This window comes from Lactuca virosa, chromosome 8 (genome assembly GCF_052849685.1).
Source record: "Lactuca virosa cultivar CGN04683 chromosome 8, Lactuca_virosa_CGN04683_v6, whole genome shotgun sequence".
In the NCBI taxonomy this organism is placed as follows: domain Eukaryota; kingdom Viridiplantae; phylum Streptophyta; class Magnoliopsida; order Asterales; family Asteraceae; genus Lactuca; species Lactuca virosa.
Genome location: NC_136433.1, coordinates 40,295,066 through 40,312,350, shown reverse-complemented (window position 1 = coordinate 40,312,350; position 17,285 = coordinate 40,295,066). Strand labels below are relative to the sequence as shown.

The 17,285-nt window shown below is 34.4% G+C and overlaps 1 pseudogene; it reads left to right on the top strand.

The window, feature by feature from the left end:
• The first annotated feature begins 694 nt into the window (after positions 1 to 694).
• LOC145133265 (alkane hydroxylase MAH1 pseudogene) lies at positions 695 to 2,317 on the top strand (annotated as a pseudogene).
• The last annotated feature ends 14,968 nt before the right edge of the window (positions 2,318 to 17,285 follow it).

Sequence of the window (17,285 nt, the reverse complement as noted above, 5' to 3'; positions counted from 1 at the left end):
ACGGACCACAAAATTGAAACGGGTCACATTATTCTTTTAGAATGTATTAGTCGTTGTTAGATTTTGATGTTTTCTTTCCCGTTTTGAAAGTTTTTTTAGTTTTATTCTTTAACAATAAATGTAATTCTTAACAATTGTTACCCGTATTCTATAAGAAATAATGTATTTTTTGTTTTTATTCTTCAATTTATTCTTCAAGAATTTGTTAATCTACAAGAAGTTTTTAAATTCATGATCAAGAAATAGGTTCAAGAATATTTTTATTATTTATGGTTCAAGAATATTTTTATTTTTGAATATACTCATAAACATATTCTGTCAGAATGTCCGAATTAAAAGAATTATAATTCGTAAAATCGGATTTTTAAAATTAATAGAATCTATTATCCCTTAAAAAATGCAATTTTCATTTATTAAATCTATATTAATTGACTAAATTACCCTTGTAATTAATTAAGATGATATTTTTCAATTATATTTAATTCAATAATATATATTAATCACTTTCTTAAAATAAGTAAATTTGATTGGCCCACATTTATGCATACAATAACACAATAATTACTTTGAATAGAATAACCTAAGCCTATATATATATATATATATATATATATATATATATATATATATATATATATATATATATATATATATATATATATATATATATATAATCATTCATGTACCACTTAAGTTCATATGTATATCTTTACATTTTCATATGGCTTTCCTTGAATCTTTGGCCATCCTCATTTTTCTTTCTTTATTAATATTTCATTACAAACCTCAATACGTAAAAGCTCTTATCGATAGATATTGGCCGCATCTTGGTGTGTTTCAAGCCCTTACAAACTTGAACAAAATCCATGATTTCTTGGCGATATATATTAATCGTAGTGGCGGTAGTTTCATGTTGAGAGGACCTTGGTTTACCAACATGGACATGCTTTTTACCACAGACCCATTAGACATCCAACACGTTTTGAGCAAGAACTTTACTAATTATCCAAAAGGCCCAAAATTCCGTGAAATATTTGATTTCTTTGGAGATGGCATCTTTAATGTCGATGGACATTTATGGGAGATCCAACGCAAAACCACCATGTCTCTTTTCAGGCAACCCAACTTTCAAAGTGTCTTCGAAGGGATTGTCTGGAATAAGATGGAAAGAGGGCTTTTACCAATATTGGAATCTATTTCCAAACCAGGCAATGAGATGGATTTGCAGGATATATTCCAAAGGTTCACTTTTGATACTATATGCACCTTGCTCTTAGACTTTGACCCAAAAAGCTTGTCTCTTGATTTTCCTTTCCTTCCTTGTGAGAAGTCCTTAACAGATATTGGAGAAAGTATGTTGTGCAGGCTATTTTCACCTCCAATCTTTTGGAAATTTCAACAACTGTTTAGAATGGGGAATGAAAAGAAGTTAAGTGAAGCAAACAATACTTTTGATCACTTCCTGTGTAAGTGCTTAGCTAGAATACAACATGTGTCCAATACTAACATAGAAAGTGAACATTTTGGATTGGCATCCTTGGTTAGAGAGTTTAAAGACCAAAGCAGTAGTTTTGAAGATCCTAGCAAGTTTTTAAAAGATGTCATAAAGAACCTAATTGGTGCTGGGAGAGATACAACTAGCACAGCTCTCTCATGGTTTTTCTATCTTATTGCAAAAAATCCAATTGTAGAGGACAAGATCCGAGAGGAGATTCACACATTATTGCAGGAGAAAGTAGATGATCAAAAGAACTGGAATTCCAAAGAGTTAGGCAAACTGGTTTATCTTCATGGGGCTCTATGTGAAGCCTTGAGGCTTTACCCTCCTGTTCCTTTTAACCACAAAACTCCCTTACAGCCAGATATACTTCCAAGTGGCCACCAAGTTAATCAAAACACTAAGATTTTGCTATATTTTTATGGCATGGGAAGGATGGAAAAGATATGGGGTGAGGATTGCATGGAGTTTAAGCCTGAGAGATGGATTTCAAAGGAAGGAGGGATCAAACATGAATCATCTTACAAGTTCCCGACTTTCAATGGTGGACCAAGGATTTGTATAGGTAAGGACATGAGTTTCACTCAGCTAAAGATAGTGGCTTCTATGATCATTTATCATTATCACATTGAGTTGGTGGAAGGTCAAACGGTGTATCCAATTGCTTCAATAACACTTCAAATGAAGCATGGGTTGAAGGTGAGGTTAACCAAACTAAGTGAAGTGAATATGTGAGCCAAATATATGGAAAAAGGTGATATATCTTGTGTGAGACTGTATGTTTTGTTTTGTTTATGAATTTTTAATTTTCTTAATAAATCCTCATGGATATGTGTGTGCTAAGAACATATATTCATTACCATATTGACATGTCACCCGTGTTTCTATGTATCTATATTACATAGAAGATGGTATGTACGTAAGATGCGTATCAAATTTCAGTTTGTAGGATAATAATCTTAAACTTTACCGTTATTTTTTTTGGTTTGGATTTTTGGCAATATAAAATAACAAATGGTTGTACGTATTCATGAAACGTTACAAATGATTAGGATATATAATTATGTATGCACTATAAAAGGGTTGTTTAAGTTTTGGTGAAGTTTTGGTCATTTTTCTTATCTTTTTAAGAGAAACTCTTTGCTACCACCTGCATCGATGCTAAATGCGTGTGAAAAAATAAATCTAACACATGGCCTCAGCTATACTCACATGTGCCTAACATATTGTCTTTGAAAAATATGAAACTACATATAGATAATACATATTTTATGATTTCCTTATTCATTTATAAGACCATGCGTTATTTTACACATAATATGGTTTCAAGTTTCAACAAATACTAGATTGGATGGTAGAGCTTCATATCTGATTAATTAATATACTATCAGGATGGAAGGATAAAAAGAAATTGATTATTGCAAGTGGCCTAGTAAAAACTATGATATTTTATAAGGGTGAGCATAATAACCGAAAAACCGAACCAAAACCAAATTAAACGATAAAACCAAACCATATTAACTGAACCATTTTTAAAACCGATGGTTCGGTTTGTATTTTGACCTAACCGATAACTAACAGTTCTGTTATGGTTTTATAGATTAACTGGACCGATAACTTTATATTTAAATATATATATAAATTATACATTATATATAAAAGAATACCGTTCAACTTATTCAAGTGCAATTAAATTTTTTTTAAAAAAAATCATTAATGTTCACTTATCAGTAGACATGATTGAGGAGTTAAACCATCTACGGTTGCACACACTTAGACACATGCAATTAGCAATCACGCATTGCGCTAAGACAATTGATTAATTTGGTAATTCTTAATTCTACAATTTGTAAACGTTTAGCAGAGTTGATTGGAGGCTGCATTCAAATACAAAAGTTATATGCTTTAGTTTATTATTATAAGATTTCAAAAGCTTACAAAAATTATTGGTCCAATACTTTTTGTATTCTTTTTCATTTTTTATACCAATATACTTTCATTTTGTATTGTTTTTGAACATTATGGTTAACCAATATTAACCATTAACCGAAAAAAAAAACATTAACCATAACCAATACTAATCATAACCACTGGTACCAAAACGCATTAACCAACAGTAATGGTTATGGTTCGGTTTTGTTCAATAATCGAACCAAACCGCCTCATACACACCCCTAGTATTCTACTTTGTGTAATGTATGACGATGGAGCACAATATTTGTAACATCTTGTCTATCATTTTATTATTTAGAAAAAAAATGTAAAATAAAGAATATGAACAATTATATAATAATTAAAGATAAACTTTTAAAATTAGATAAATGAATTAAATAAATGAAATACATTAAGTAAATTTAAAGTAAGTAATTAATAATTAATAATAATTAAGGAAATAATAATAAATAAATAATATCAATTAATAAAAATAATTAGAAATAATTATGTAGCATAAAAAGAGAATATGGTGAGAGACTAAATGGGGTATAATTAGAAACTTAATTTGTTAAGATATTTGACTTTAGGGGTTGTTTTTGTCAAAATGGAAAAGTAGAGGGGTTAAAATGAAAAGTTTATGGGGTAAAGCACATGGATTAATTGGTAATAGGTGGTGCACCCTTTTACCTAATGGTACAAACCCTAACCATTGTCTAGAGGTGCAACAAGATTATAAGGAGGAGAGAGGAGGGCTTGGAGTGGCCGAATTTCGCTTGAGATAGAGAGAGGGAGACATCGCCATTCAGAAGTCGCCAAAATTCTCGCCGGAGCAAGCGCCGAAGAAGGGAGCGGGAAAGAGGTTTTTCCTGCTTGGAATCTTGTGTGGGTAAAATCTCTTGCCCCTTTAGCTTAATTCCTTTCTTTTTCTTCTCTAAACACAACACACAATCACTACCAACCACCACCTTCGTCGGTGGTGGTGGTGGCGGTCGGGAAAACACCCCATCACCACCATTAAGTCATTGGGTGGTGGTCAGGTCAATGATGATGTCAATGCCATGGCTAAATAGATAAGAATCACCATCTTATGAGTTCAACAATGGTGTGAAGGTTTTTGTCACCCTAGGACCACCATTAAGCCACCATCTCACAACCACTTCATGATGGTTGGGTGGTGCTCCATTTTCAGCTCATATCAATGAGAATTAAGTGATTAATGTGTTTGGAATGAAGGTCAAACCCATGTTTTCCTTCTAATATTCATTAAGTGGAGAAGTGAGGTTTATATGTTGATTTTAGACAATATCTTAATCCATTAAGATGTTGTTATTAAACCTCTCAGTATAGATGTTTAGAATTTATATCCTTTTCGAATTGATGGTTATGATCTTAATAGTTAAGTGCTTAATAAGTGGGACAAAAAGGGTACTTAAACATGGTGGTATTGTGATTTCATGAATCTGTCACCTATCTTTTAGAAATCATATAAAATCAAAGGGATATCCAAGTTGTATGAAAACTATGTCCCTCGAAAGGTATATGGATGTTTGTTTCATTCATGAAAAGGGTTGACCTGGTTTCAACCAAAAATGTGGTTGATGTGTATTTTACTACTACTAGTTTTAAATTTATAAAATGTGAAAGAACAAAAGATATCAGGAGTGAATAATAAATTATACCTTGAGTAAACAACAATAGAGGCTGATAATGGTTTCCAAGTCTGGATTATATCCGATCAAGCCTTGAAGAACAACCAAGTATACAATGCAACAACTAAACAAGGAGTATAAGTGAAGTAAATAAGCAAAGAGAATGTTTTAAGAGAATGACAGATGTGATTCTTGAATTGATAAAAGGTGACATGACATCGTTGTTGATCTTGTCCCCTAAGTCTTTTACATAAGACAAACAAAATAATCCAAAATAGTACTTGTCTTCATTTCTCTGACGTTCTCTTTTCGGAAACAACTCATAACACTCAACGACTTCGGATGGATACACACCTCGGAAACACTCATTTCTCGAATAGCCTATGGATCGCTTTTCATGAACTAACAAGTTGGTTACTTGGTTATACTATTAGCTATAGTAATGTTCTTTCACAAATGAAAGATTACATTTTGTATATATTTATAATTACTTTATTTTTTACCTATAATAACAACGTATTTGCATTTTGCTACTAATATGGACATTGAACTTTATTTGTTATATTTTTCTATTATCAATAAATACATGTAAGCATGTTGCTGTTACAAATAGGTTACTATTATGTGTAAGGAAATTTTAAATATATTAATTTTATTGGTAAAAATGTAAAGATTTTCTATAATGGGTGAATAAATTAGGAATTTAAAAATTTTACTTACCGGATCATATTAATGGGTGTCTTGAAGTTCCTCATGTCACCCCATTATTATTTTTGTAAATTCAGATATATTTAACATGGATAAAGTCAGCTTTTCAACTCTATTTTCATTACTGACTCCTTTTTTTGGCGTACAAGATAATTTAGCCACATTTAGCAGATTGCAATTAACAAAAATCCAAAAAATGAACAATACGAACTCATAAGATGGAAATCACAAAAAATAAAAATGAAAGTAAGTTTCAATTAGGGATGACCAAAAAGACCGAACCGGCCAGAACAGGCCCGAACCAGACCCGACCCGGGAACCGGCTTCGGCCAAAATCAAGAACCGAACCGGCCCGGCGGTTCTACCGGTTCCCGATTCCTACCGATTCTTGTCGTGTCTTCAAATGTTGGAACCAGTCCTCAAAAAATAGCATTTGCCGGTCCTACCGGTTCCGGTTATATCGGTTCCGGTTCCCGGTTCCAAAAATCCACAAAAATAACGTCCCGGTCCCGGCCCGACCGGTTCCATCGGGTTCCGGTTCCGGTTCCCCGGTCCATATGCTCATCCCTAGTTTCAATTACCTTCATCAATTAAAAACAACAAATCAACTCATCAATTCAAAACCAGTAGATTAAACATAACATCAAACCAAAAGAGACTTAGGGTTTTGAACTAAGGTCGTATAGATGGATTCGATGTTGTACCCATGCTAGCAATTTCTTATATTATCTTATGTATCTGATCATAAATGCGTTTTAGAAAAATGAGAATCAAGATTCGGATTTGATATTATATTGTCGTATTTGCCTAAATGGATCAAAATTTGAATTGAGAATTAGAACCCTAAGTTCATTCAACCAATGGCAAAGGTCTTCTTCATTTCTTAGCGAACATCTTACCCTTGATTCTAAAGCCCGAAACAACCACCAAAATAAACATGCCTTTAAATTGGATTTTTAGTAAATAAGATCAAAACTTTTATTAAAAGCATGCTTAGATGCTTCAATTTCAAAATATAAGCAGAACAATTCAGTAAAATAGAAACTAATGAAGATTCGATAGCAGTTCCAAACCCGAAATAGCAAACATTCTCATAGATACTTGGGAGAAAATTACAGAAAATGAGAAGAGAAACAAGAGCAACCACCATCACAACAACACTCCTTGGATGCATGGTGTCCACAATCCTGCACATATAGACATTTTCTTTAACATATTACTTCTTGATAACAAAAAAACATGTTCAAAATTCAATTACTATTATATAAAACATAAAGGTTCAAAAATCAATGAAAAATAGTAAATCGTTTTACCTGTTTCTACAACCTCGAACATTTGCAGGATTTTGGGACACTTTTAATACATAAAATTGCAAAACAGCAATTACTTTCGGTACTAAAAACCGCAAATATAAGAAGGCATTACTAAATAAGTTTTAAACCGCACAAGTTAATAGAACTTCAACCAAATTGATTGTTATTTAAAGTCAATTTCATTACAGTAAAGGAGACCTCTTATGTTATTTTCAACCAAACTGATTGTTATTTGAATAGTAAAAGAGACTTATTATGTTATTTTCAATAATTCTTGTGAATCGGTGAATACTTCGCCATATTGTATCATGTTATTGGAGAAATATACAATTAGTATAATATACAAGATAAAAGGGAAATAAACAGAGGAGAGATACCTTACAAGGAGTCTAAATGGTGAAAGATGCACCATGTCTGAAGGCTGAAGTGTCCAAGTTTGAAGTCTCCAACTCCTGTCTTCACTTTTCCGAATTAGTTATCCAGAAATTGGGTATATACATAAGAAATCGGGAAAGAGAGTGGGAGGGTGTTCAGAAATCGACTGAAAGAGCGACGAGGGTAATCAGAAATAGGGCATCCTGTATCCAGAATTCAGAAATTGAGAGTGAGAGATGATGAATCCGATTCGTATGTGGGCCTATGGGAGAGTATCCAGAGATCGTGTGTTTTGAGAAAGAAATCGACAGGAGGAGAGAGTCGACTCCTCGTCGTCTACATATTGATTCTCAGAGTCGTGACGCTTCGTTTTTCCAAGCATTTCAATTCTCGCGCCTTTGCGGCCTTTTCCTTTTACCAGTTACCGTCGTCGAGAACCAAAAAAGCAAAAATCCAACAAATTTATTGGGCTGGGCTAAATAATACTCTACCTATAATTTGCTGGGCTACAATGATGCCCCTCAATCTATGCCCAATTCATCCATGTATTAGGCCAGCTCTGGCCCTGTCCACAGCCTCATAGATGATCTATGATAGATCACTTCACAAATATAATAAGACAATAGGAGAGGGCAAGGTTGTTAAAATATCGATTTTGATCTTACGATCTTAAGGTTTTAAGATCCTACAAGTGAAAAACGATCTCGATCACACGACGATCCTGATCCCACCTTTTTAGTTTTATTATACAGCCGAATATCAAAAATTTCGTCTATTCATACTTGAAATCGAGCGTCACAAGTTGCATAAAGTCTTCTAGAGCATCATCATTGTATCAACTCACCTCGAGTTAGGCATGACACCCATAATAATCCCTTTGTGATCTTATGTCTTACGTATACATGATCAAAATAATCTTATTCTAATTAAGATGTTTTATTCTTAATGTTTGCGGTTTGCAACAATAAAAATTATGGATGATGATTAAGAAGTTAAAGTTAATTACATCATCTTGCAAGCAAAATTGAATATGAGTTCATTTTGGTAGGATCTTACGATCACGATTTTGCAAAACGTACAACAATTTTAAGTATGATCTCGATTTTGACAACTTTGGGAGATGGTAGTGTGACGAGGCATAGAAATTTATTGCATTATATACAAGGTTAATACCATAAAGAATATGAATTAGGTTTGTAAACAATTTGATGGAATGGTTCTAATTCTATTTCTCAATGTTGTCATTTAACTTGATTATGACTTGATGTAATTCATGATTGCTATTCTAAGTTGGTACTAAAAAATATTAACACACTCTGATACCTCTCGCTTGCCAAATTATCTAACCAAAACACGTTCTTTGACTAGACCTAACTTTACTAATTCAATCTAAACACGCTCTTAGATTGTATTGAAAATTGCATTAAGTTTTGTACAAGCTTCCCAACAATGTTCATTTCTTCTTGTACGCTCAGAAGTGTGAAAACATGCGATATATGATCTACAATAAGAAAAACTATTGTTTGTTACCAATCATTAACTTTATAGAACGATTAGGTGCCCTAGAAGTTAATTAACTGTACAAAAAATTCAATTCATGAAAGTGGCCAATCAAACATAAATCAAATTCAAGGATTCTAGTTTAAACAAGAACATAATCACTAGAATAAAATCATAAATCAAGTATCAAGCCATATACTTCAAGTCAAGCAATCAACATGTTTTGAACAAGAACTGGAAATTAGGGTTTCTTAGCCACACATGGCTAAGAACAAATGGAAATAAAAAATGTTTGCCATGATTCAGTCTTCTCAAAAGCTCCAAGAAATCTCCCAAAATTGCCCAAGATCACCAAAAAAAATGCTTCAGAAACCGTCTTTTCTCAAAAATGACGTCTTCCCCTCTTTTAGTAATGCTCACGTGCCTAACTCAAGGCCATGCGTTTTTTGGCATGGTTATGCCTTTTGCCCATGTGTTTTTAGCATGGTCATGTGTTTTAACCATGTGTTTTGGCATGGCCCGTGCTTTTTGCTAAAAGTCCAATAAGTCTTCCAAGTTGGCTCCTTCTTCAGTCTAGCTTCACCCCGAGTCATGTTGCTAAAAAATAAGATGAAAAAGGTCAAACACGACCCGTGTCGGTGTGACACGAACTGTGTTTCAAACGTAGTCCTTTGCTATGATGATATGCAACGAATCGAGTTATGTCTTCATGTTTTCTTCTATGGCATGACCGGTCCATCTTATCTTCATACTCCAATGCTCCATGCTCCATGCTCCATGTTCCATGTTCCAAGCTCCATGTTCCATGCTCCATGATCTATCTTCCATGATGCCTACAAAATAAATCAAAAATAGTGAAGTACCATACATTCTTAATAAAATATTCAATTGTCCAAATAATTAACTAAATGCAAGAATTATGAAGTAGAATGCTATGAAAGGAAGGAAAAAAAAACATGCAAAATAGGTGCATAAAATGCACCTATCAGGTTGATGCCAATTTGGATTGCTTCTTGGTTGAAAATTGTCTTGTTTTTTACTAGAAAATCCCATAGCTCGAACTTCTTTTGTATCTTCTTGTAACATAGGACACATATTAGTGGGGTGTCCTACTTAGGTATAAATACCACAAGGTCTAAATGTTGGTTGCACACCCTTGTCATTGGCAAGCATAATAACAACTTTAGTCAACTCGAAAAGTTGATTCTCAATTTTTGGTGTGGCAATTTCTTTCACTCCTCTTGCTGTATCAGTGTACCATTCTTCTTCTTGAGTTGTACGATTGGACTCTTCAACCATATTTTTTTATAAGAATTCTGATTTATGTAGGAGTCTTATCAGCTATGGATCCCCACTTGATGCATTAAGCAATCTTCTCTCCCAAGGTGACATTCCTTCACAAAAATATTGCAGCAATTGGTACTCTAAGATCCCATGCTTTGGACATCTTTAACACAACTTCTTGAACTGTTCTCAATATGTATACAAGGCTCTTCTTTTCTGTTGATTGATACCTATAATTTCCATGCGTAAATCCAAAGCTCTTATTTCTGTAAATACTTGTACAAAAACATCCGTGCAAGCTCATTCCATGTTGTGACTGATCGCTGTGGCAAGTCATATAACCACTCCTTGGTTGAATCTTGTAAAGCAAAGGGGAATTCCCTTAACTTTATTTGATATTCAGTAACTTCATGTGGTTTCATCCACACACAAACAACATGAAATTTCTTAAGGAACTTGTGTGGGTCTACATTCTCAAGACCACGAAATGTAGGCAACAAGTGAATGAGTATGCATTTGTGTTAAAAGTTTGTTGTTACAGGATAAGTGGTACATAATGGTTGTTGGGTAACATCTTGGGTGGACCATTATGTAAGGGTTTGTTTAGGATGTGGAACAGGAGGACCATTATTGCCTCCTTGGTCTCCCATGGTAGGTGTAAGGATGGAAGTTTCAGGCTCGGTGGAATGAGTGGGTGAGGGTGGTGATGTGGAATCTTTGGATGTTGGTGGAGATGTGGTTGAAAGGTTTGATGAAGAAGCTCCGAATTGTTGTTGTTTTTTTAGAAGTCTAGCTTGCTTCCGTCTTTGCTTCGTTGATTTCTTTATCTCCAAATCAACTGGTAATGGTGTCCCTATGCGAAAAGATCTTGGCATAAACAATTAGCACTACCGTATCCCCAGCAACAACGCCAATTTGTTTAGTTGTCAAACCAACGAATAAAGGGATAATATAATAACAATTAAACATAATTCACTGTTACAATATACTACTAGAGATAGTATAGAATAAGAAGGGTCGAACCATTGAGATATGAGACTTATTATTCAGCCATATGTTCACACATCACAATATAAGTTGTTAAATGGGGGGGGGGGTGTTGACTTCAATTTAAACTTCATAAATAAATAAATTAAAGACTAAAATTTAAAATTTAAAGACATTTTCGATTCCAAATCATATTCGAGTATTGTGTTGTTAGATATATTATGACTTCAATTCATGTTCAATCTAGGTTGGTAATTAAGATATTAATAAGCTCTAATATCTCCAAATTTACTAAAATATTTTACTCAAAACATGATTTTTAAGTAAAACTTCATGTAGTTGAGTAAATCCAAACAAGCTCTTTAATTATATCATTAAAAGACGTTAAGTTCAAGCAATTCATACCAACAATGTCTAATATTCTTTATAAGCTCGGGAATATGAACATCTAACATTTGATTACACTAATTTTGATTCCATTAAAACCAATTAAGTGCTTGTTACTACATCAAATCATAAAACATTTACGAAATTCATAATTTGACTAACAATGATGATATGAACCCTAATTTCATTGATCAAGTGAAAATTGAGTACAAATCAAACATTTAATGAAGATCAAATCAATGACTACTAGATAGAAACATAGAATCTAGTGCAAATAACAATCTAAACAACAAGTACATAGGAATCTAGAATCAGAAATGATAAGAAACGTTAGCCACACATGACTAACTTAAAACATAAATCCGACAAGTTTTGATCTTAAAACAAACTTACAAAATCAAAATCAAAGTGTTTCCAAAGTGCTAGGTGATGATATGATCTCCCAAAATCGCCATCTAGAAGTCCTTGGTCGAAGTTATGTCAAAATGTGCCGAAAAAACAAGATAAATCGGAAGTTGCAAACTCAAAAACTGTCAAACCACGTTACACAGCCCGCATAATGACAAGAGCAAAGTTACATGACCGTGTAACGACATATATATGCTGAAAGGATCCATTACACGGCCATGTAATTACAAGAGTAAACATTACACGGCCTGCGTAATAATCTGAAAATGTGATTTTTCCAAATTATCAATTTCTTCAATCTGGCTCCGAAAATTCCGAAACTTCACCGAGAGCTTCCCTCGAACATCCCAAACATGCTACAGTCTTCAAATCACCCTGAAACATCCACAAAAATCGTGAAATGTATATTGATCCTCAAAAATGTCTCGAAAATGGAAAATGCATGTACTAAAATGAAATGCAATGCTATAAATAAACATGTGACAATGTGAATTTTATGGACCTAACAAATGTATGAGTTCATATTTTAGTTCGAGGTTGGTGGTTGCGGGATAGGTGGATTGTTCGGATAGATTGTTACCCAGGTTGGTGCCTCGCTCATTGGCAAAGGGTTTGCTCGGGTGGATTGTTAGCCATGTTAATTGGTGGGATTAATGTTTCGTTAGGTGTAGGATTTGGGATATTATGAGTGAGTGAGAGAGGTGGGGTGGTGTTTATGGGTGAGGATGGTTGAGATGATGATGGGGTTTCTGTCTCTAAATCACTTGAGAGGGGAACTTCCTCCCAGATGTTGATGATAGGAGGAACGAGTGATGATGAGGAACCAAAATCTGGTTGCTTCTTTTTAAGCTTGGCTAGCTTCTTTATCCTCTCGAGTGTCTTCTCAATTTTTGTATCAACTGGTAATAGGGTACCTGTACGAAAAGATATTGACATACACAATTAGTAATACCGTTCCTGGGGCAACGACGCCTTAGGTATGTTAAACCCAACAAATAAAATGGGTACAATAGACTCCAAATACATTGCTTTAATGCACTAAAAAGTAGTACAAGGCAAGCACGGTCGATCCTCAGAGACACGTGACAAAAGTCTATACCTCTTTGCACAATGTACTTTGGTCACAAAAAAGGGGTTTTGTTTGCAAAATGTTAAACAAATGGAAATAACAATCTAGTTTTAGAACATGCATAAATTGAACTAAATTTGTAAAAAGTGAGTTAAATAGTTCTAGTTCTAGTTCTCAGTGTTTTTCATTTAATTTGATTTTGACTTGATGCAATTCATGATTATTATTCTATGTTGGTATTTGTAACACCCCAAATTCTGGATGAGAAATTTAAGAGTTATATTGCACTTTGGAGGACCTACTCGACGAGTTTGTTGGACCCGACTCGTCGTGTAGGGGTTGAGCTGGCCACGCGAATTATGAAGCCTACTCGTCAAATCGAAGGGCTGGACTCGACGAGTTGAGTCTGTATTGAGAAAACCCTAATTTTAGGGCTTGCACCCTATTTAAAGGCCCTTAATCCCTCATTTCCGCCTCCCTGGCCATTTAGACACACTGAGAGAAACCCTAGATGAGTTGTAGTCGTTATGAGAGAGAGAAAGGCTAAAGATCTTGTGTTCAAATGCATTTTTAGAAGAAGATTGAAGAGCAAGAAGGTTTGAATGAGAAGAAGCTTTGGATCCAGTGTTCTTTTGGTGCTAGCTGTCAATTGGAGGTAAAAAGCTATCTCCTTGATCATTCCTTTTGTTAGATCTCTTTCTAGAAAGTTTTAGGGCTTTAACCCATCTATGTTTTGGTTTGGAGTCGTTGAGCTGGTCATGAGAGTTGAGACTACGGATCTGAGCTATATGAGTCCATATGAGCCCAAAGATTCGAGCTTTATCAAGCTTTGGGCAAGTCTTCAAGCATAAAGACCTTTATGGAGCTTGTTTTGGCATTTTGAGCCCTATATGCCATGCATGAACGTAAAGCTTGCAGCTTTACGTGATGATTCAGCCTTAGGAGGCTAGATCCAGAGTATGAGACCTTATTTCTGTCTAAAAACGTCTGAATGAGAAAATAGACTTAATGGACTCGACGAGTTGATGAGACAACTCGACGAGTAGGTTAGGGTTTACCCCGATGGTTTGGACATGTTGCAGACTCGGCGGGTTGACGAGACAACTCGACGAGTTGAAAGGGTTTTACCCATCTGTGGATTCAGAGTGGACTCGACGAGTAGGTGGGGTTCCCTGGTCTTCTAGACACTGCATGAACTCGGCGAGGTGGCGAGAAACTCGTCGAGTTGACTTGGGTTTTCACGATGTACTGAGTTCTGGGAGACACGACGAGTTTATGAGCTATACTCGGCGAGTCAGGTCAACATGGGCTGTTGACTCGAGTGTGGACTCCTGTTGACTTTAGGGTTTAGTCAAGACAGGGATTATGGGGACCATGGAGGGGTAAAATGGTCTTTTACCCATACCAAGAGTTAGAGAGATAAAGTAGCTTTGTTTATTTAGAGTTGTGATCGAAGTGATAATTAGAGATAATTATCATATCTGTTAGGCGGAGGCTAGATCGGTGATTCGTGTACGAGGTTTATTTGCTTGCTTACGAGGTGAGTCTTCTCACTATACTTACCTAGAGTGGTAATATTTGTGTGACCGGAGGGTCTTATGTGCTTGTATTGACTATTGTGATATCCTACATTATGTCTTTGTGATTTATGTTGTGTATTATTCTGAGCTTACTGAGTTAGGACCGGAGGGTCCACCCGAGTTGTGGGACCGGAGGGTTCCACTGAGACACATTGACCGGAGGGTCTTATTCGAGTATATACATGAGAGGCTAATGAGACGTGTGTGGTATTTTGGGGAACTCACTAAGCTTCGTGCTTACCGTGTTATGTGATATGTGTTTCAGGTACTTCTCAGGATCGCGGGAAGGCGCCGACTTGATTGTACACACGAGATGGAGTTATGTTTTGAGGATCCTGAATTTTATTCAACCAATTAGGAATATGTGTTTTCGATAATTTGACAATTGGGGATTTTGTGAAATGTGTTGATGAGATTTATGTGATTTTAAAATGAAAAATTTGTTTGAAAATTTACGGTGTTACAGTATTGAAAGATACTAACACACTTTAATACCTCTCGCTTGCCAAATTATCTAATCAAAATACGCTCTTTATCTAGACCTAGCTTTACTAATTCAACCCAAACACGCTCTTAGATTGTATTGAAAAACCGCATTAAGTTTTGTACAAGCTTCACAACAATGTTCTTTTCTTCTCATACACTTGGAAGTGTGAAAACATGTGATATATATTCTACAATAAGAAAACATATTGTTTGTTACCAATCATTAACTTTATATAACGATTAGGTCCCCCAAAAGTTAATTAATTACACAATAATTCAATTCATATAAGTGGTCAATCAAACATAAATCAAATTCAAGGATTCTAGTTTAAACAAGAACATAACCACTACAATAGAATCATAAATGAAACATCAAGCCATATATATCAAATCAAACAATCAACATGTCTTGAACAAGAACTAGAAATTAGGGTTTCTAAGCCACACATGTCTAAGAACAAATCAAACAAAAAAGAAGGAATTGGAAATGCTTAATGATTACAAATGGAAATTAAAAGTGCTCGCAATGATTATAAATATTCCGAAGCTCCAAAAATCTCCCAAATCGCTCTCTTCTCTTCAAAAACTATTTGTCTTCGATCTAGCTTCAACCCCAGTCATGTTGCTCAAATATACGATGAAAATGACAAACACGACCTGTGTCGGTGTGACACGAACCGTGTTTCAAATGTGGTCCTTTGCTATGATGAAATGCAACGAATCAAATTATATCTTCAAGTTTTATTCCGCGACACGACCGATCCATCTTCTCTTCATACTCTCTAAGCTCCGTGCTCCATAATGCCTACAAAATAAATCAAAAATAGTGAAGTACCAAACATTCTGAATAAAACGTGCAAGTTTCCAAATAGTTAACTACATGCAAGAATTAGGAAGTAAAACGCAATGAAAAGACAGAAATGGACGTGCAAAATAGGTGCACAAATGCACGCACCACTCGTTGAGTATATATAAAGCACATAATTAAGGTTTGCCTATAATAACTTTGATTATGTTCTTGTAAAGATAATGTAGTTAGACGTAAATGGTTCACCTTTGTTCTATTCTATTTAAAAATCTTTGGTGTCTAATTTGATATTACGAGCTGTAAAAGTGTTTGAGTATTTGGTTTGAGTTTAAATATTAAGCTCGGCTATTGTAATCTTATTCTTGTTAATTTGAGGTTCTTTTTGAAACAACAAACTAATAACTAATGTACTTCTAATTATCATCTCTGTTTATAATGAGACTTGAGCTCATCAATTCTCCATTAAAAGGTTTGCTAATTACCGTTGGGCCTAAGGGCTTTTGGTTTTATAAATTTGCTAAATATATTTTTCGGAAGAGAAATTAAATATCATTCTATATTTTCTTCATACTCATAATTATATCAATGTTAAATGCTAACATGTATCGTATTTAATGAAATTAATAATATTTTAATTCATTTGTTCCGTAGAAAGAAAATATGGAAGGATATCTTTTTCGAATAGTTTCATGGTCTAGGGCGTGTTTGGCAATGATCATTTCGGAACTTCGAGCTTTTAGTTTTTGATAAAATGTTAGATTTAAACAAAAAGTTTCGTTTAGACAGTACGAACTTTTAACTTTTAGTTTAAACAAAATGTTCAAATATAAAACTTACTTCATGTAGCGTTTAAGAAAAACTATTGAGCTTTTAGAATCAATTTCCATAATTGTCCTTAAAAATGTATTTATATATTTATCCTTTTTAAACAATTGTCTATAATTTTATACATTTCAAAAGCTTCTTGTCACACCCTGCCCAGCCATTGGCGGAAACACCGGGTAGTACGACGTAGGGATAATTGGATCTCGGCAACAAATAGAATCAAACATAAATGTATATTTTAAACAGTTATTTATTATTGATTTTTGAAGGAACGTTGTTTTTGAGACAGACACATACTCCTAAAAACAAGCGATACCAAACTTCAACAACTCCCTTGCAAACCTCCTTCTTACTAGTGAGACACTCCTCCACACTCGTTTTCCTGAGAATACATGTATTTTGAAATTCAACATAATGTTGGTGAGTGTACGAGTTTTTACTTTTAAATCTTTTTAAGAATCCTTTTCTTTGAG